This window comes from Pinus tabuliformis, chromosome J, assembly GCF_031772625.1.
Source record: "Pinus tabuliformis cultivar Carrire ecotype Pingquan chromosome J, CPIR1, whole genome shotgun sequence".
Lineage (NCBI taxonomy): Eukaryota > Viridiplantae > Streptophyta > Pinopsida > Pinales > Pinaceae > Pinus > Pinus tabuliformis.
Genome location: NC_142295.1, coordinates 1,511,091,267 through 1,511,114,956, shown reverse-complemented (window position 1 = coordinate 1,511,114,956; position 23,690 = coordinate 1,511,091,267). Strand labels below are relative to the sequence as shown.

Below are 23,690 nucleotides of genomic sequence, written 5' to 3'. Positions count from 1 at the left end.
TATGCTTCTAGGTGAAAATCTCTAAATGTTAATGGTCAACTAAATCTAATGAATTTCAATTTTAAAATCTAATTTCTAAAGAAGGGGAAAATGAAATGAACATTAGATTAAAAAAATCAAAATTTTGAACAGTTAGATTAATCTAAGCCGACAAACTATCTATGAAATGAAATAAAAAATGATAATGCTATTTGAAATGGAAAGCAAATACAAAGCATGTAACTAAATGAAGTGTTTTGTCACTCTGCTACACAATTTTTGGAGAACTACCTCCTTGTGATATCATTTTGAGGGATCCAATACTTCATTGTTCTAGGAAAAAAGTAAACATAAAAATGCAGAGAAAGACTCATTCATAAATGAAATACTTCACCACTTAATGAACCAAGGGCTTTAAGAAATATTCACTTACAACATGAGTTATTAAGCTATAGAAAGCAAATACAAAACATGTAAAGAAAAACTAATCTACTGTGTGCTCTAATGCTCCAAGCACCAATTGGCAAATAGGAGAACTACTTTGTTGGACTATTTTGTTAAGCATAGATTACACAGTTAGATAAATCTACAATCAATTGGTTGAACACACTTGCAGGAATTAAACTTGCATGAATGGAAAATCTAAACTATTAAACTTGAAAACAATGAAATGACATACTTGAATGAAATCAAAGCAAAACTACAAAATAAAATCTACTCTACCTTACATTCTAATATGCTCCATGACATCTACTTCACATCTCCTTCCATGTTGAGAACATCAAAGCTTTATTCAAATTCTTCAAAATTACAAAGTACAACAATGTTTACAAAGCTCTCCAAAGCTACCAAAAAAAAACTACCAAAAGCTCCAAGGCTAAAAAGCTACCAAATGAAGGAGAGAGGTCTCCTATTTATACAAAAAGATGAGAAGTCATCTCATTAATGAGAGTCCATGAATCTCTCCCTCTACCTCTAGAGTCCTAATCAAAATAGGAAATGATAAGACACATGTCTTCTTAGAGTTTCAATACAAATAGGAAATGTGACACATATCCTCATGATCCCATGATCCTCTCCACTCAATTTCTAATTTGGCCTTAGAATGGCACATAAAGGTCTTCTAGAAGCCTCCTTTTGACCTACACATGTCAACAATCTCAACCCACTTGTTAGGTATAAGCATATGCATATTATTTTCTAATTTTTAACCACAAATTCACTTAAAAATGCTAAGAATTAATAAAGTTTGGAAAAACATAAATGTGACACAATGATAATGAAAGTGAGATGAATGTAGTGACATAGTAGTGAAATGAAGGTGAAATGGAGGTGATATAATGGACATAATAGTGAAAGTGTAATGGAAATGTATGAAAATTTCAAGACCCAACATACCACCCAACTGAAGCTATCGCATGTCCTCATACAATATATATTACATTAATTCTTTTGATCTTTGAGCTTTGGCTTAACTTTGCATTATATCATTTGATAACTTCATACTTCTGCAAGGTGTTTTACTTGAATTGCAACATGGTTGGTTCTTGTGTTACAACCATATTTTGTTGTTGCATTCTATTTTGATCTTTGAACTTTGGATAATGATATTTTGATTATTGTTTCAAAGTATATCTTTATTGGATTGCATGATGGTTGCTTCTTGTGTAACAACCATGATTGTGTTTGTATCCAATTATCCTTTAAGCACTTTTGAAAAGACATTGTATGCTCATAATAATAATGTAATAGTTAATATATTTTGAAAGTATGTGGGCTTCTGAATATGATATGAACATGGCAAGATATGAATATGAATGTATTCCCCTCCTCTCCCCCCCCCCCCCCTCCTCGCCCAACTGATGGTATTGACAATTTTATGAAATGAGGAAGAGAAATGTTTTTCCAACAATTATCATTCTAGCTTTTTATGGAATTCTATGGTCAAAAGTTAGAAAATGACATACCTTAACTTACCCTTTGAAATGGATAAGCCCCCCTTCCCAACTGATGGTATTGGCAATTTTATGAAATGAGGAAGAGAAATGTTTTTCCAACAATTATCATTCTAGCTTTTTATGGAATTCTATGGTCAAAAGTTAGAAAATGACGTACCTTAACTTACCCTTTGAAATGGATGAGTTGTATGTGTGGTGGCTACAAAATTATGATCATAATCTTCTTTAAGTGGCTGGACAAAAAAAGTCATAGATGAAAGAGTCAAGATAACTTTTTATTGCTTCTACTAGAATTTGCTGAGTCTACTGCTGAATAGTGTTGATCTGTTTTATATCTGCTCCAAAATGCTGAAAATAATAGTCTTCATGTCTTCAAAACTCATTGGCACAATTCCTACTATGTGAAGAGATGTTTTGATGTCGAACATAGCACGAAATTGTTAACTTAGTGGCCATTAATGGATGCCACTAGTCAACATGAGAACTCTCACCATTGATGACAATGAGAGTCAAGATGCCCAGACACATCTTGCTAGGTACAAATACATTTGCCGATGTCAAGTCACCTAGAAGATATAATGAATAAAGGACATTAATGTATTCCCATTGTTTTTCGGCATGAAGACTTGCCATTAAGGCATGCAAACCTCAAGGTGTTTTTGCAAGGAATTTAGACTCAAAGGACTATGGACTCAATAATTTGCATTGAAGCAGGGGTTATTTGCGAAATGAAAATGATAGGAAAGGGAAGATGACAATCGAAAATAGCAATGGAAATCGAAATAGGCAATAAGCATGTAAATGAGCCTCTTGCTTTTATTTGTGGGTTATGAGTGGACAAAAAATGATGGAAAGTGTAGGCGAATGTAAATGGAAAATATGAAGGGAAATGAGGTGAATGGTTTATTATGAAATATGGATCTGATGGAGACAATAGTATCTGAAAGTTTTGCAGGTTTTTGGATTTGATTTTGCATTAGCATATTTCCTCTTTGTTGCTGATCATCCCCTTATGAAATAAATTGGTCTCTTAAGAGAGACACTATTCACTTGTACTCATTTGTCCTTCCTCCTGGAACCTACAAAAAAAACTAATACTTCTTCTACAATGGAATGTAAGATTATCAAAGGAGAGAGGTGATCAATCTCTCTAGTTATGATATTTACACAACTAAGAATTTGTATTAATGAATCAAGTTCACAAAGGAAAACCAAAAGAATTTATACCTGCTTCGGAATTAGTGCCTCAAGTTAACTGTTATTTCTTTTCAGCAATTTATTTCATTATTTATTGTTTCAAACTCTGATGATGAATTTCTCATTGTGTAGATATTGTTGAGATCTTGCCAACGACACTTGAATCATCGAAATCTGATTTCGTATGAGAAAGTTAGGCTGATTTGAACAGAGAGGTTTTCAGCTACGGAATGACTTTAGCTGCAAAACATGCATAGTTTCTGTAGCTAAAAATCTTGAATAAAAAGTTAGCCATTCATTTTTCATCATCAGTCCAAAATTAATCAATACCTTTGGAAAAGTGAGTAAATAAACTACTCATTTCATTGATTCAATTTTTTATTTTTTTTCTTGTGAAACTTTGGTTTTTTTCTTGACATGCGGTGACTTAGTGCGGCGACTAGTGATAAAAAACATCTTGAATTCCCTTTGACCAGGGCATTTTTCATCAACTCGGATCAAATGGATAGGACACCATCCATGTGCTGACATTTTCCCGGCTACCCATGTGGCTCGTTTCGTCTCTCGACACCTGTAACCTACAAAAGTATGAAAATGGTTGTGGAATTGCCGGTTAGCTGGGGAACAGGGCTGCATTTCATAGCTAAAAGACAGCCAACCATCAGTTTTTTGATTTAAGTTATTGGAAAAAAAAATTATGCAGCTAAGTACTAGGGGGAAAGCCCAAGATCGCAACTGGTGCACAGGACAATTTATTCATGAGCTTTTCTGCTATTTTTTTTTTAAATTCTTCATTGTCTGCGTGTAGGAACTCCGTAAATGGTAGTGCCATATGAAGAAAAATAGTTTCAGTGATGGAAATGGAATATCAGAGTACCAACTCTTGTGTTGCTCATATTTTTTTTAGCATTTGTCACCAACAATTCCTACGCATGTTGTAACAGAAACACCTAAGTCAATCTTAAAATAATTGGGAAGTCTAACGTGCATGTGCACTACCTACTCAACTCTACATCTCTGAGAAATGGGTCATTCAGAAGTGCTGCAGTAGAAGGCCTTGCCGATGCAACTGTCATACATTTTTCAATAAATTGCCTTATTTCTTGATTGGTAACCTTTTCCAATGCCGCAGGCCTTAGACCAGAACTCACCTTCTTATAAATTTGAACAACGCTACCGCACTCACTGTAAGGAATCTCCAGAGTAACCATCTCCAGCAAGCACATGCCAAAGGAATAAACATCGACAAGCTCATTATAATCCTCTTCATACAATTCTGGTGCCATGAATTCTGGTGTACCAATAATAGTGTGTGCAGCATGATCTTTTTCCAGGGTAGCAGCAAGACCCAGATCCCCAATCTTAAGAATGCCAGTATTGCCATTCACAAGAATGTTGCTGCAATTCAAATCTCTATGAATCGTGTAAGGCATGTGACTATGCAAATAATGCAATCCATCTGAGTAAGGTGTCGAGCATCCTTTGAAAAAAACATAGGAATAATTGTTAAATAGGTGGAGTGGAGAAGTGTCGTATTCGATTGGGATACGTCTTGCTGTTAAACAGGTGCGTGATGAGGTATGAGTTTATTAAATATGAGAGATGTGTAATCAGGATTTTAATGCCACCACACCATTGATTTCCAAAATGGAATTCCCCTCTCCAAGCAGCCGAATTAAATCAATCATCTTGTTCATTAATTCAAATTCCGTTTTTTCTCTTGTGGCATGCAAAAATGAGCTTAAAAGAACCGATAAATTCTTCCAAACCGCTACATATTTCTTAAAACAATTTTGGGTTATCTAATCTACCCATCCCCAAAGAAACCCATGTTTTATGTTTTCCTAATTCATCCTCGTTTGGCCGGATCATGCAGTTGAAGTTTGACATTTTTTACTATTTTGTGTCTTTGTGAATTACTGCATTTGACTGTAAAATTTCGAATCAGAGGTAGGACGATACACCTTTTCTTTGCCAGTGGTAGTATGCACAATGTTGATCCTCATTGGAGATTCATGTGGGAGACAAGAAATTTCCAATCCCAACCACAGGAAAGGCACTATTACATCACTAATGAAGAGCACACTATTTGAAGAGTCACGAAGCCATTGCATAAAGAAGAGTGGGGAGTCATTGAACAAAGCCACGACCGAGAGACTATGAATGGGGGTCATAATATTGAATTGAATTCGTTGGATTAGGAGCAGTTGACATGTTGAAGCCATGGTAATCATGTTGCAAGGTCATGTGGCCATTTGTAGTGATGAATTGGGTCAACTTATTGGCAGCATGAGGGATTCATTCAAAGTGGATGTGAAACTATTGTGGAGTGCATTACAGGGTGAAGATATCATCAATAAAGACCACAGTAGTCATGCCATTGAGTTGTAGAGGGCAGAAGGAGCATAGTAGATCCACATGGCCATGGAACATCCGAGATAAGGGCTAAGAATTTTGATGCTAACAAAGGGGAGTATGTTGCAAGAAGAGAATTCCGAAGAGGAATTAGTTTTTGACCATTCCAAATACCAGCATTGTCCCATGTTCAGATTATTTATATTGTAGGTTTTTATTTATTTTTAATGTTTCTGCAGGTTTGTTTCAAGGCCGGAGCTTGAACATGAATGCGGATTTTCTATTGAGGCTACAATGGAAACTTGGATTGGAGATAGCCATTGGTTGTTTCCTTCTTCTTTTTTCTTTGAAATTGTGAAATTTTTATAAAAATGATTAATGATTCTCAATTTCAGGAAAAAAATACTTCAAGGTAAATGTATTGAAAATAGGTCTTTGACTGAGGTCTTAAGCTAGTATTTTATCGATTTGGGCTAGGTGATTTGGATAGGATCCATTTCAGGACGATTCGGGAGATGCCCATGTGGTCGGTTTCTTCATTGGATGTCTGTAACCTGCTAAACCTTGGAAATAGCTGCGAAAGTCACAGTTAGCTGTGGAATAGGGTTGCATTCCGTAGCTAATTTGTAAAATCTTATTAAAACAGGACACAGTGTTTTGAGGGTCACTGCAAACCATAACTAGTCAATCTTGGACAGTTGAACCTATCAAAGTATTTGGATTTTTTTATTTTTATTTTTATTTTTAATTTTTATTTTTTGAATCAATTGAAATGATGAAGTTTATTTTGTCCCTTTTTTATTTTTCTTTTTTTTAACATAAAAATTCTTTTTTTGATACTCCAGATCACACAAAGTGCAGGAGGAGAGCATACCCAAGAAATTATTAAAAAAAAATTAGATGTAAGAAATAAGGTCTCCTAATTACACTTCCTCGGCAATGGCGCCAAATTGTCTAGTCAATTTAGTGTCCTAAATTTCTCTACATATATTATCAATCCGAGTATCGTAAACTGATGAAGTGTGGTGTACTATATGTGCTTAGTTAACTCTTTTTCTTACTTCGTTGTTTTATAGTTTATGTTGTTTTGGGGGGTTTTGTTTCTTATGCTTAAGGAAATTAATCTAAGAAAAGTTATGCTTCTAGGTGAAAATATCTAAATGTTAATGGTCAACTAAATCTAATGACTTTCAATGTTAAAATCTAATTTCTAAAGAAAGGAGAAAAGGAAATGAACATTAGATAAAAACAAATCAAAACTTTCAACAGTTAAATTAACCTAAGCCGGAAAACTATCTATGAAATGAATGCAAAAATGATAATGCTCTTCGAAATAGAAAGCAAATACAAAGCATGTAACTAAATGAAGTGTTTTGTCACTCTGTTACACAATTTTGGGAGAACTGCCTCCTTGTGATAGAATTTTGAGGGATCCAATACTTCATTGTTCCAAGAAAAAAAGTAAACATAAAAATGTAAAGAAAAAATCATTCATAAATGAAATACTTCACCACTTAGTGAACCAAGGGCTTTCGGAAATATTCACTTACAACATGAGTTATTAAACTATGGAAAGCAAATACAAAACATGTAAAGGAAAACTAATGTACTATGTGCTCTAATGCTCCAAGCACCAATTGTAAAATAGAACTACTTTTTTGGACTATTTTGTTAAGCATAGATTACACAGTTAGATAAATCTACAATCAACCATTTAAACACACTTGTAGGAATTAAACTTGCATGAATGGAAAATCTAAACTATTAAACCTGAAAACAATGAAATGACATACTTGAAGGAAATCAAAGCAAAACTACAAAATAAAATATACTCTACCTTACATTCTAATATGCTCCATGACATCTACTCCACATCTCCTTCCATGTTGAGAACATCAAAGCTTTATTCAAATTCTTCAAAATTACAAAGTACAGCAAAGTTTACAAAGCTCTCTAAAGCTACCAAAAAAAACTACCAAAAGCTCCAAGGCTAAAAAGCTACCAAATGAAGGAGAGAGGTCTCCTATTTATACAAAAAAATGAGAAGTCATCTCATTAATGAGAGTCCATGAATCTCTCCCTCTACCTCTAGAGTCCTAATCAAAATAGGAAATGATAAGACACATGTCTTCTTAGAGGTTCAATACAAATAGGAAATGTGACACATATCCTCATGATCCCATGGTCCTCTCCACTCAAATTCGAATTTGTCCTTAGGATGACACATAAAGGTCTTCTAGAAGCCTCCTTTTGACCTACACATGTCAACAATCTCAACCCATTTGTTAGGTATAAGCATATGCACATTATTTTCTAATTTTTAACCACAAATTCACTTAAAAATGCTAAGAATTAATAAAGTTTGGAAAAACATAGATGTGACACAATGATAATGAAAGTGAGATGAATGTGGTGACATGGTAGTGAAATGAAGGTAAAATGGAGATGATATAGTAGACATAATAGTGAAAGTATAACAGAAATGTATGACAATTTCAAGACCCAACATAATCAAAATAATTTATATCTCTATTCTTCCTACGTGCATTATGAACTTCAGCAACTGATTGTAATAATAATACATTTGACGCAAATATTGGATGATCTAGAATTAACTTTAAAAATGTCACACCTGATGACGGTGTCCATTCTACAGTAGTTGAATACTTCTTGCCCCATATTAGTGTTTTCCCATCAATTTATTTGGTACGAAATTGATGTTGGAAGCTAACGTCATTAATTTCTTCAATGTATTTCTCCTCACCATGCGATCCCATAATAAACCTTCGCATGTCAACAATTTCTTCCAACACATCAAAAATAGGCTCCGACATGTATGATTTCTTAATACATTCAATTAATGATGGCAAGCTACCAACATCCTTCTTCCTCAATATGACTAAAAATGACTGAACATCTGACCAATATGGTCATAAGTGTGCCCAACAAGAAGGAAACCGACCTTTACCTTCTGAAAAATTCTCAATTCAACAAGCAAGTGTAGATATCCAAAAACAATCTGATTTTTGTTTTCACGAAAAGTGTTGTCCAATTGTAGATACAAAACTTCAGGAAGATTACCAGACCAATGAGAAAGCACATTATGAATTATGGTTATTGTTATATTTGCATCATTATGAATATTTAAAGTCATGAAGTATGCCATTGGCAACATTTTCCCATTAAATACCATACAACCAACCAAGTGATGCTAAAAAAAGTTCCTCCTGTAAATTTTTGGGTGTGCAAACAAAAAGTGGTAGAAGTGTTTTCTTCTGGTCCATACCATCAATTATCAAACCCAAATATTTATTTGGATTATCATAACACTTATTTTGATGCTTGTACAACTTTTTCCTTTCACTTGTTTGTTGTTCATGATCCTCTTGAAGCGCTTTGATAATGAAATCTACACAAAATAAAAGAAATTCATGAATAAATACGTTTTCATAGTTGATGACTACACAATTTTAAAAATTAATGCTATAAATACTTACCTCTTTCTGCCCCTTCACATACATCCCTTTTTTATTTAAGAGAAGCACATGTACTGAAAATCATCATCCTTGTCTTCTTAGGAATATGGACATTGTTGAATTCTTTCTTCCATATCTTCACAAAATATTGATATGTAATAAATTGAATATTTCCTTCAGCACCTTTTGCATATTCTTTGTATGAGTTGTAGATTTCTCATCTTGAGAAATTATCTGGAATATGTATTGTCTCTCCATTTGGTATACACTCTCCATGCTTTGAAAATAAGTATTTCATCCATGACATTATAGTATTTGATAATGGCCCAAACTATCATTTATGATGTACTTCTGAATAAAATGTGGGATCCTTTTCCAAATTTTCCTGGATTCTTGACGGAAGAAAATTACCCATTGAATGAAATATTTTGAAATCCTTTCTATAGATAAATAAAGACCCAATATGATAATCATAACCTGACAATGTAGATTGCATGCACCCTGCTAAATATGAATTTTGCATGCTTTTATTCATTGATGAATATCTCTTCCTTTTATCCAATGCATACTTGAAATCCATATGCTTCAAGCAATCCTTTTGACAACATTCACTTGAAATGAGAGCATTGATAGAACTACTTCTCGTGATATATTATGTTCTACCACTTATATAACTAGAACATCTTAGATTGATACAGTATTTGTTGGAAACATCTCCATCATTGAATCATCATTTGTATAAGAATTTCCGACCTCATTATGAAGAAAATTATCCTCACTATGATCATATGTGCTTTTGAAATAATGACTTGGAGGGTATTCTTCATCTTGCCCTTCTTCAATTCTACCCTCATAGTCCTTAAAATTAGGATTAAATGGAAAATTTGACTCAATGTTTATTGGATATTCTTCATCATGTGCATTGTAATTATTACTCTCATAGTCCATAGGATTAGGAATACGTGGAAAATGTGACTCTTTACTTACTAGAAATTCTTCATCCTGCCCTTCGTCACTACCACTCTCATAGTCCTTAGGATTATTACTAAGTGCTTCATCCTTCCCTTCGTCAATGTTGCTGTCATAGTCCTTAGGATTAGGACTAAGTGCTTCATCCTGCCCTTCATCACTGCTGCTCTCATAGTCCTTAGGATTAAGACTAAGTGCTTCATCCTTCCCTTCATCACGATTGCTGTCATAGTATTTAGGATTAGGACTAGGTGTAAAATGTGACTCTCTATTTACTGGGAATTCATCATCCTGCCCTTCGTCACTATTACTCTCATAGTCCTTAGGATTAGGAATAGGTGGAAAATGTGACTCTCGATTTATTGGAACTTCTTCATCCCGGCCTTCATCATTGTTGCTCTCATAGTCCATAGGATTAGGACTAAGTGGAAACTGTGACTCTAGATTTATTAGAAATTCTTCATCTTGGCCTTCATCACTATTGCTCTCATAGTACATAGGATTAGGACTAAGGGGAGATCGTGACTCTCTATTGATTTGAAATTCTTTATCATGATCTTCATCACTGTTGCTTTCATAGTCCATAGGATTAGGAATAAGTGGAAACCGTGACTCTTTATTTATTTGAAATTATTGATCATGCTCTTCATCACTGCTGCTATCATAGTCCATAGGATTGGGACTAATTGGAAATCGTGACTCTCTATTCATTTGAAATTCTTCATCATGCTCTTCATCACTACTACTCTCATAATCCATAGGATTAGGACTAAGTGGAAACCACGACTCTTTATTTATTTGAAATTCTTCATCATGCTCTTCATCACTGCTCCTCTCATAGTCCATAGGATTAGGACTAAGTGGAAACCGTGACTCTTTATTTATTCGAAATTCTTCACCCTGCCCTTCATCATAGCTGGTCTCATAGTCCTTAGGATTATGACTAAGTGGAATATTCTCTCTATTCATAGTGAAATAATTTCCATTATATTCATCAATATGAATAGAGTTGTTACGCAACAAAGATGTTGATGCTTCACAAAGTGAAACTTCACTATCAAAAAATACCATGCCTCTCAAGCAGAAGATTTGAATGATACAAATGCACTCTCTCCTAATGATAATATATAGCTTAAAGAATGAAAATTTCCCTCCAAAGTTTCCCTCTAAAATTTTTCGTCGAAAATTTTTCCTCCAAAAATTTCGTTTCATGTATTTTCCTCCAAAATTTTCTTTTACGATTTATTGAAAATTTTAACTAAAATTTTCTTATGAAATTAATCCTTTAAACTAAATCTTTAAATTAAAATTGTAAACTAAATATTTTACCTAAATTATTTTTTTTACTTAAACTATATAGCATTTACTAGACAAATCAATATTTCTTTTAATTTTTGTTATATCCTCTATCACACATTTAAAATAAATTACTATATCACCGTAACACGATTTATATGTTAAGTTTCTATAAAAAAAAAAAAAAAAAATTAATACCACATTCATCATGTGATAAAACAATTAGGTAATGTTTGCTTTATCATAAATTACTATATTTCCATAACAAGATTTATATGTTAAAGTTTTTATAAAAACAAATTAATACCACATTCATCGTATGGTAAAACAATTCCATAATTTATGCTATATCATAAATTTCATTATCGCTATTCCTCACATCACATCAAGGCTTTTCGAAGTTTGTTAAAATACTTGGAGCGATTTTCTGGAGCAGCTACATTGTTATCGACAACATATTCAATGGAATAGTATCGCATTTGAAAGGTTAGTTTCCCTTTTTTTGTGTGCAAGTCTTAAACTCCCATTGGTTTACTAGTAGTTATGTGTCAGTTGGGTTGTTATCTTTGTGTAAAATATGAGACAAAAAACATATTCTAGTAAAATAATATTTAACTTTTTATTAATGAAATTTAGATTTCTTTTATAAATTAAAAATTTAGATGAGCCATTCTTACCCGACAACACAGGCAGGAGGCCACTACATCAGTAGTAGGCGTGGTGGGCCTGGTGATGGGCTTCCTGATTGTGAGCATGCCCTGCCCGGGGCAGAGCATCCCCCTTGTAGTCTAGGGAGATGATTCTTGGAATCGGCCGACTAGCCTACCCGGGGGTCATTCAGCTATGGGCCGGCCCACTCACAGGGGTTGGGTGCACCTGTGGGCAGTAGCCACCTTCACGGCCCAGCTCGCTAAGGGTGAGGGCCGATTCTCATAATCGGGCCTCCACTCGCATGGGCCCATTGGGATGCGATGTTGGAAATAATACTGAGAGGGGGGATGAATCAGTATTATTCAAATTAATAACTTTTTCTTTCCATAATCTGATTTACATATGCTCTTCAATGAAGGTAAATCGCGTGTACATGCAATTATTTTTAAGGCAACCAGCGTATATCCAACAAACTTATGATTCAGTTAATTCATCATATGTTGATCTTTAATTAGTGCATAAATACTTCATTAACCATATAAATAGTAACCATGTGTAGTAATAACAGAACAAACCATCACACATAAGAAACACACATGAACATCAAGATTTAAGGTGGAAACCCAATGTGGGACAAAAACCACCTGTTGTTGTCTTCTTTTAATATAATAAAAACCTATTTACAATCTTGTACTGGCGAAAACTCATACTAGTATGTAGGCACCCACCTGCAGAAGGCTACAACCTTCTCTCGTTCTCCATCTTCTATTGGAAGGGAGCTACAACACCCTAGCTTTTGTAGTAGTCGATCTATTTACTAGTATGTAGGCGCTGACCTATAGAAGGCTCCAATCTTCACTCATTTTCTAGCTGCTACTAGAAGGGAGCTCCAACCCCCAGGCTCTTGTACTATCCAATCCATTTACTAGTACGTAGGCGCCAGCTACAGAAGGCTCCAACCTTCACTCGTTTTCTAGCTGCTACTGGAAGTGAGCTCCAACCCCCTAGATCTTGTATTGGCTGATATGTTTACCAGTACGTAAGGGCCAGCCTACAGAAGGCTACGACCTTCTCTTCCTCCACGGACCACATTTCATAAATTTTCAGAATGGATACTCTTGGAACACCACACCACAATCTGAAGGCCTAGTTTCATCAAATTTTCATATTGGACCCATCAACAACATTGAATCTCAAAATGAATCACCCCTACAATAAAACCATCAAATACATTTGCATCAACCAATCACTGAAATCCAATCATCAATCTCTAAATCAACCATAACTGAATCAATCAATCACTGAAAACCCATCATCAGTGAAGCAAATCACAATCAATCAATTTGAACATTCAAAACACTGTCACCAGAACACAAAGCAGAACCCAGAACTCTGCATCAACAACCAAAACCAACTACAACTTCAAACATCATATTTCATACTGTATACGCTACTTCGATGTGTTGAACCAATGTGTATACATGCTTTTATCAAATCGAACCAGCGTACAAATCTACAAATACTAACTTAAAAACTTCACAGTTATTCCAGACTTCAGTCATACCCATATCATAACATTTACAGAATAAAAAATGCATCAGTATTCAGATCTAGACTATCCATGATCAAACCACATAATGATAATTCATTTTATGCCTTATGATCCCAATCCATCATCCATCATCAACCACATTAGTGCATCCTTAGTTCAGATCAAGCAAAGCATCTAAAACCCATAACTTGCATATTTGATCTAACACTTCATTAGATATTCAATACTTGCACACTATGGCCTAATGATATTTTCCTCCTTATATAGTTAGATCCTTTGTCAATACCTCGGACCAAAACCACTTATTACCAATACCTTAGACCAAATACCTAGGTTCAATACCTCGGACCAAAACCTTGGTTTTCCAACATGTACGCATTTTTCCTCTTGTGGGAGTGCTTGTATATGTATACGCTCCTTTTGTTCTTTTGGCCCGCGTGTATACGCTTCTTGGACAAAGTGAACCAGCGTATACTTCTTAGACCACTCTCTTTTTTAAATCTATGGAGTTTGATCTGTAGGTTAACCTGTTGCACTGTGAACTATCATCTGTGTGGGTTGCCATCAAGGACAACACCTGTATCATAGTGCCAACAATCTCCCCCTTCAGACTTGATGGAAACAACAACACCAAGATAAAACCTTGGGTTTCCAACATGTACGCATTTTTCCTCCTATGGGAGTACGTGTATACGTATACACTCCTTTTGTTATGTTAACCCACATGTATACGCTTCTTGGATAAAGTGAACCGGCTTATACTTCTTAAACCACTCTCTTTCTTCAATCTCTAGAGTCTGATTGGTAAGTTAACTTGTTGCACTTGAGCTGTCATCTGTGTGAGTTGCCATCGAGGATAGCACTTGTATCATAATGCCAACAATCTCCCCCTTTGGACTTGATAGCAACAACAACACCAAGACACTCTCCCCCTTTGACATCAAGGGCAAAGGGCAGACCAAGATTTTCTCCCCCTTTGATATAATTATGTTGTCCATGCTCCTCTTGAGTACATGTTGAATTCTCTGATTAAGCTCGCCCTTTGTATATCTTGAGATGCACTAAACTTTCCATGCTCCCCCTAAGCACATGCAGAGTCTGCAAAAATATTTTCTAAAAAAAATGACTCTATAACTCAACTATGTGAGTATGACCTTCCTATCACCAAGGACTCATACATACATCAATCACCCAACCAAGTGGGGATACACAAAATTTGACTTATCGACCTAACCAAGCGGGGATATGTCAAATGTTTATACATGACTGAAATAACAATTATTACATCATCCTTCCCATGCATAGTGGGGTTACAAATTAGGTCTTTTCATGACCTTTACTTCAAATGATATAGATGAAATTTATAACAAATACCAACTATCTAAACAAGACCATGATAGTCATCAACAACTATCATACACCATATATGATATCCACCATCAGCATCTGTCAGCAGCATCAATATCGATAGCTTGTATATGTGCATCATCAAACGAGTCACCTAAAGCAAACAACTATGTGGATCAAGAAATATAATTATCTTCATGTACCATAATGCCAACAATTCATTATTAGAAACATATGCTCCCCCTGAACCTATGCCAACTATTTACTATCATATCTGATCATTGCATTTGTTAGTAAGAATCATCAAGGCATATTCATCAACCAATTATTCATCAAATTATTAACAACTTATGAAGGCCAAAAACACTTCCACATATCATCAGTAGACTATAACCATCATCAAACAGAACATAACAGATATTTGATAATTGACTGAACCATATCAGACCCCTTTTTCTGAGTCTGTCCCATTGCTTTTTCCTCAAACTAATATATACGCGACTGTGCAACTTTGAACTCGCATATATATGCAACTTGTCTTCATGATAACTACATATGAGATTTAGAACAGTGAAGTTTCATACTTTCAGATCCCCCTAAATCTGTTAAGTTTGTATACTGTGTTATGCCACATCTTTCTGGCTATACTTCCTTCTTCCATACCTTGGAGTGTGATAATGATTTCTCCCTTTGGTATGTTGGCCAAAATTTGCTCCTACATTCTTTTGCTTTGTGCCCAAAATTGTTACATGCATAACATCTTACATGTTTCATATCCCTTCTATAGCAGTAATTGGCTTCGTGACCAAACATATTGCAAGAAAGAAATTATCTCTTAAAGTACCTGGAAGCTAATGATCTTTCTACGTGACGGTCTTGAACCATTCTATTTTTGCATCTCACTGCAACATGTCCAAAATTATGGCATATAAAACATTCAACATTCAACATTATTCATCAGAGGAAATAATCAATTATCACTTCTACAGTTAGGAGTAAAATATTTTCTTTGAAGAATTTCTTTCCTTGGTTGTTGATGGGGTTGACTTCTCATCTCCTTTTGAGCATTTCAGATTTTGCATTAGAGTTCCTTGCCTCATCTTGTGAGCTAGATTCACCTTCAATAGATTCATGAAAACCAAGACCATTTTTTATGGTAGGAGACCTTTGAATACTAAGAATATTATCCAAAATCTTAGTACCGTCTTGAAATCGTAACAATTTATCCTTTTCTTCTAATTTACCTTTTAAGATATTTACCTCAACTTGATATTGCTCTTCCCTTTCCAAATATTGCTTCTTCAATATTTCTTCGACCTTTCTTCCTTCTTCCACTTGTTTCCTTAATTTGAGAATCTCATTTTCTTGTTCTTCATCTGCATGAGGTAGTTCTTCATTCTGCTTATTTTCAAGATATTCTTTTAGAGAGAAGATCTTAGCTTCAAGACTTTCATAGTAACTGGATCTATCTTTAAGTCTCTTAATTCTTGCACTCTTTTCATTTACTTCATTTCTTAATGATGTCACTTCATCCTGCAGCGTTTCACATTGATCCTCCTTTTCCTTGTACTGCTTCCTTACTTTGTTTCCTCCCTCCAGCTGATATTTTAATATGGTAACTTCTTCTTTGAAGGCACACTCCGTTTTGTTAAATAGATCTTGTTGATATCTAACTTTATCTGCAAATCTTTTAACTTCTGCCTCTATGTTTCTTTCACGATTACTTCCAATATCTTCAATATTACATAAACAAAGAAAAGTATCACTAGAAGAGCAAAAATATGTACCCGATACTTCATTTTCTTATTCATCTTCAATCTACGGTGATTTTGAATCTGAATACTTACTTTCACCTGACAGCCAATTGTCTCTCCTGCTGCCACTATTCCTTTGAGATGTCTTCTTTTTTCTGAGGAACTTTCTTCTTTAGCTTCTTTCCCAATGGTTCTAGGGATCTCCTTCAAGTGATCAAGCTTCTACTAAAGGACCTGCTTTGATACCAATTGTTGGAAATAATACTTAGAGGGGGGTGAATCAGTATTAGTCAAATCAATAACTTTTTCTTTTAATACTCTAATTTACATACACTACTTCAATGAAGGTAACTCGCATGTACACGCAATTGTTTTTAAGGTAACTAGCGTATATCCAACAAACTTTTGATTCAGTTAATTGATCATATGTTGATGTTTAATAAGTGCATCACTACTTCATTAACCATATAAACAGTAACCATGTGCAGTAATAACATAACAAACCATCCCACATAAGAAACACACATGGACATCAAGATTTAAGGTGGAAACCCTATGCGAGACAAAAAGCATCTGTTGTTGTCTTATTTTAATATAAGAAAAACCTGTTTACAATATTGTACTAGTGCAGACTCATACCAGTACATAGGCACCCACTTGCAGAAGGCTACAACCTTCTCTTGTTCTCCAGCTTCTATTGGAAGGGAGCTACAACCCCCTACCTCTTGTACTAGCTGATCTGTTTACTAGTACATAGGTGCCGACCTAGAAAAGGCTCCAACCTTCACATGTTTTCCAGGTGCTACTAGAAGGGAGCTTCAACCCCCTGGCTCTTGTACTAGCCAATCCATTTACTAGTACGTAGGCACCTGCCTACAGAAGGCTCCAAACTTCACTCATTTTCCAGCTGCTACTGGAAGGGAGCTCCAACCCCTTGGATCTTGTACTGGCCGATATGTTTACCAATATATATGGGCCAGCCTACAGAAGGCTACGACCTTCTCTCTTCCTCCATGGGCCATGTTTCATAAATTTTCAGAATGGATACTCCTGGAACACCACACCACAATCTAAAGGCCTCGTTTCATCAAATTTTCATATTGGACCCATCAACAACATTGAATCTCAAAATCAATCACCACTACAATAAAACCATCAAATACATTTGCATCAACTAATCACCGAAATCCAATCATCAATCTATAAATCAACCATAACTGAATCAATCAATCACTGAAAACCCATCATCAGTGAAGTAAATCACAATCAATCAATTTGAACATTCAAAACATTGTCACCATAACATAGTCACCATACACAAGGCAGAACCTAGAACTCTGCATCAATAACCAGGACCAACTGCAACTTCAAACATCATATTTCATACTATATACGCTACTTCGATGTGTCGAACCAACGTGTATATGCGCTTTTATCAAAGTGAACCAGTGTACAGATCTACAAATAATAACTTAAAAACTTCACAGCTATTCTAGACTTCAGTCATACCCAAATCATAACATTTACAGAATAAAACATGCGTCAGTAATAAGATCTAGACTATCCATGATCAAACCACAAAATTATAATTCATTTTAGGCCTTATGATCCCAATCCATCATCCATCATCAACCACATAAGTGCATTCTTAGTTCAAATCAAGCAAAGCATCTGAAACCCATAACCTACATATTTGATTTAACACTTCATAAGATATTCAATACTTTCATACTTTGGCCTAATGATCTTTTCCTCCTTATATAGTTAGATCCTTTGTCAATACCTCGAATCAAAACCATTTAGGACCAATACCTTGGACCAAATACCTAGGATCAATACCTCTGACCAAATACCTTGAACCAAATACCTGGGACCAAAATATCTTCGACCAAATACCTCAGGCTAAAACCTTGGTTTTCCAACATGTACGTGCTTTTCCTCCTATGGGAGTGTGTGTATATGTATACGCTCCTTTTGTTCTATCAACCCAAGTGTATACGTTTCTTGGACAAAGTGAACCAATGTATACTTCTTAAACCACTCTCTTTCTTCAATCTCTGGAGTCTGATCTGTAAGTTAACCTGTTGCACTATGAACTGTCATCTGCGTGAGTTGCCATCAAGGACAACACCTGTATCATAATGCCGAAAATCTCCCCCTTTGGACTTGATGGCAACAACAACACCAAGACAAAACCTTGGTTTTCCAACATGTACGCGCTTTTCCTCCTATGGGAGTGCATGTATATGTATAAGCTCCTTTTGTTCTATTAACCCGCGTGTATACGCTTCTTGGACAAAGTGAACCAGTGTATACTTCTTAAACCACTCTCTTTCTTCAATCTCTGGAGTATAATCTGTAAGTTAACCTGTTGCACTGTGAACTTTCATATGTGTGAGTTTCCATCAAGGAAAACACCCTTATCATAATGCCAACACGCGAGGGTGGGGTCGGAGGGGCTACACTCAACTCCTCGTGTCCCACACCTGCGGCCCAATGGGCCCGTGGGGGTGGCAGACCATTTTTTTAATTTTTATTTTTTTTTAAAGGTTATGTTTTAAAAATTAATTATGATTTTTTTTAAATAGGTTTCAATATTTAAAATTGGCTCTCAGCAAGACATGGGGTCGATTTAGAGAATCGGCCCCATGTTGGCCAGGGGGGTAATTCTGAGAATCAGTCCCCTGGTAGGCCAGAGGGTCATTTTGTGTTTTACCCTAGGTGGGCACGCCCACGGCCAAGTGCACCCTCCCACAGGTACAAGCATGAAACAACACTAAGGCACAATGAACCCCTCACAGGAAAGGGGCATGTAGGGGGCCAATTCTCAGAATCAACTCCTGGCCTACCAAGGGACCCCAGACAAATGAAAATATATATATATTTTTTTTTTGCTAAGGAATAGATTTATGTTTTTCCTATATGAACCTAATATCCAACTTGTCATGGGGGTTGATGTGCATGTTTCTAGTCATTTTTCGTTTTTAGATTTTTTTTTCGTTTTGTTTATTTACTTAAGCCATTTGTTTTTTTGTAATTTACTTATTTATATATATGTGTATATTTCTTGCAGGGAAATGGTATCAAGGAAGATTTTTGCGAATATTTCTCAACCAAAGAGTGCTAAAATTAAAGGTGGGTCCCTTAAAAATGCTACTGAACGAACCAAACTTGAGCTAATAACTAAAAATCAATCAAGTGTGTCAAAGGATAAGAAGATGATTCCTTACTAGAATAAATCACAAGAAGTGAAGCATACATAATATGTATGGTATTTGAAATATAGAGAAGGCGAATAACATCTACAGATATATGTATATGTTGATATCCCTAACAATAGTGGAAGTTATGAGATGTTGGGAAAAGTGCTAAACATTTGTTTGATACCAGACACTGAAGTTGTTTATGTACTTACAAAACCGCCCAAGTCACATGAAAGGATTAAATATTAGTTTACATTTTCAATTTATGACATGACAGATGAATCTATAAATATGTGTAAACAAGTCAGAATGAGATTGCACAATATATCGTAAGTATTGTTATTTATATTTATGTGTTTTGCGTTATTGTAATTTTATCATTATACTTTTATAACTTGGTTTTTATTGACATATGATATTTTGTTTGACATAATTTTATTGAAACTCTTTCGACTATGTTGGGAGGCATTTATTTCATAGAGCAAGATATTATGAATGTGGTCAGTAGTTTCCACTTAGGGTCAGAAGAAGATATGGAAAAAAAGCAAAAAATAGTAATTGATGATGCTATAAAACTACATCTAAGGGATAAACAAAGAATGCCTATAGTGGATAAATCTAGCAAAGGTAGACATGTTACTTTTGAAGATGATGAAGTTGAAACTGACGCTAAAAAATATGTCTCCATTACTGAGGATGAGATTAGAACTAATGTTAGAAAGGAGAAGAGCCATAAAAGACCAAAAGTAAAAATGACCAAGAATGTATATGTTCTAGTTGATGATGAGAATGCCACTTATCTATAAGAAAATAGGAGGATGAAAATAAAAGTTGGTCCTTCTCAAATATTCAAGGCCAACAATGAAGATCCTAGTGAAAATTCAAACTAAAGTAGGGAAATCATTACACCAAGAGCTAATTTAGAGGATGACATTATTAAAACAAAACAAAATGCCATTCGCCATAACTTGACAAAGACAAAGTTAATTGAGGGTGGTCGTACATTTTAGCTTAATGTTAGAAAAATCTATAAGCCAAGTAAATGACAATTTAAATATCAAATGAAAGCCACACCACCTGCATGTTCACAACTTGAAGACATTGATGAGGTACAATCCATATGCTCATGTGGATGATTATGTGTATCTTTTGATTCAACTCAAGTTCCCAACAAAGAGGAATTTGATAAGTCAAAATGTTTTGAATACAATTATTATGTTCTTGGGGGGAACCATTATGTAGAAGCTCAAAGGAAATTGATGGAGGAATATCCCAATAACCCACGTTTTGAAACAATGAAATATATCATTTATGATGGTTTATCAGATACAAAAGAAAAGTTATTGGCATGAGATCATAATATAGATAATGAGTATAGCATGTCTATGACTTTCATCCAAAAGGTTAGATTTATTCATGCTGAATTTGAAGAAAAATAAGGTGGGGATAAGACAAATGTTAGTCTAGAATTTCAGAAGGAATTTTGTATGGAAATAGGATATCAAATTGAGGAAATATTCAATTCAAAAGGCGGAAATGTACATTCTGATATATTCAGAAGTATTGATAACATTTTCTAGTTGGAATTTTGAACTGGAGAGATATGAGAATTGGTTAATGAGATTTTTAGCATGTGGGAGAACATTGACATTAAAAATCAGAAGGTAAAAAAGTATAAAACATTGATATGTAGCAACAGGAAATGAGGTCCTGAAATGAAGCAGCTTCCTTAATATATGACTGTCACACCTTGGAGAGAATTACAAGGAGTGAAGAATGAAAAACTTGTCAAAACAATATTATCTCGTGTGAAATAAGGGGAATTATCAATGGAAAAAATGTGTGAGGAATTTCAAAAGTAAGTTTGTTGAATTATTTTTACTTATTTCTAGATTATATTATTTTTTAAATATAGCATATTTTTATTGGTAGTATTTGTTATACATATCATTATATTAACTTTTTTTACTTTATATATTCAGTCATAAAGTTTACATGAAAGTAAAAGAACACATCGTTAAATTTTTGAATGAACATAGTTGGGATGATGTTGTATGCAACTACCCAGATTCAAGTTCTACATCAACACTAAAATATTTTTATCTTGCATTTAAAAAGGTATGTTGATTTATGCATTCATTTTTATTCATTTGTACACTATTTTTATTTTATAACTTATACATATATTTGTTTATTTTATTAAATATGAGTAAGGATTAAAATGGAGCACCAGATAGTTTTAGAAGTTTTATTGAAAAAATTAAGATCGAAAGACTGAGAAAGCAACGTCTTAGGAATGTTGAATTTGATCCAACTCTTACTCATTTCATTTGGAATTGGGCTTGACACTATTAAATATGAAGTAATATAAGGTGACTTTGAAGAAATTTCTAAACTCATACCTAAAAGATATTATTCTCTCGTTATTGTAGATATTCCCCATGGTTTCAATATCCCAAACATTGACTATGATAGTGACCCTTATACTTGCCAAGCTCTTAGTAAAGTGGTATCCGGATTTGTAAAATTCACATCATCACCATTATGGAGATTTGTGACATTTCATTCAGACACACAATTGACAATGTCATTGCCAATATTCAAGGGGAAAACAAACTCAAAGATGCAACTTACATGGTAAGACATTGAAATTGTATGTTTGATTATTGTTAAAAAATTCACTTATGTACAAGTTAATTGAACTTTTAATATTTCATGTTACAGGAAAAAGTAAAATATTCTTAGCCATTAAGATCAACCAATTATAAATTATTGTGAGTTCATCCATATTGATAGTTGGACAAAATATGAAAGCTATAAGTCTATGCTTCTTAGTCGGGTAGATGGAAAGAGTCATAGCCAAGCATTGGTTTATGATGTTGTTGTGAAAATCTAACATATGAAGATAAATAATAAAAAGGAGAGATAGTTAACATTTATCAAAAAACGTAATCATTGGTTAACTATCTTATATACTTATGTTCAAATGAAGGAGATTGGGTTTTAGATTTATTTTCAAGCTCGGGTAAGTTTTATTATATAGAATTGAATTTCAATATCTTGTTTCTTAATTTATATGTCATTATACTAATTTACTTCATTATTTATTTTGTGCTCGATAATTAGGTACACCACTAGCATGTTGCCCACAAAAAGGACGAAATTGCATTTCCATTGAAAAAGACCCAGTACAGTCCAAATTTTTTGAGTAAATAATTAATGTTCTTCAATTTCTTCCAGATGAAATGCTCTTCAATAATAAGGTAGCACAAAAGACAAAGGAAACTCAACCACCATTATAACGAATGATTGGAAAGGCATACATTGGGAGATTCGCAGACATCAAAGATCCATTAGAAGAGGAAAATGAGCAAAATTAAGCGAAAAATATTCTGGAACAAGACAATGATGAAACGCTAGAGGATGAAGATTTTGGATTACGTGATATTATTGATTAAATTTAAGTTATGCTTGGAATCAAGCTCATTCTTTGTAACTATTAATTAGCTATACTTGTAATGTTTTGACTTTGACATTTTATGAGAAGCATAATTATTCATTTAATGTTCTTATATGTTCAATATTTGTATTATGTGATTTTCACTTTAATTTTTATGTAAATCATTATTTTTTGAAATAATCTGTGATTATTATTATTATTGACATGAAATTCATAAAAAAATTATAATTTAACTATTTTTTGTTAAATTTTTCCTTTAAAAATTGTGATTTTGACATGTCATTTCTAGCAAAAAATTATCAAAATGTGTAATTTTTTGTTATATTTATGTTCAAAATGTTTATTTTTATGTCAATCGTTAAAAATTATTGTTTTTTTAGAGAAAATTATTTGATGTGTGTTGAAAAATTAATTAACGACATATAAATATGCAGAACATCGAAACTTTAAAATATCGACCTTCTTCTTTAACTATGCAAAAAAAAGACCTCAG

The 23,690-nt window shown here is 34.2% G+C and overlaps 1 pseudogene; it reads right to left on the bottom strand.

Moving 5' to 3' along the window:
* Window positions 1-4,129: 4,129 nt before the first annotated feature.
* On the bottom strand, window positions 4,130-4,567 carry LOC149233192 (putative serine/threonine-protein kinase WNK11 pseudogene; annotated as a pseudogene).
* Between the last annotated feature and the right edge of the window lie 19,123 nt (window positions 4,568-23,690).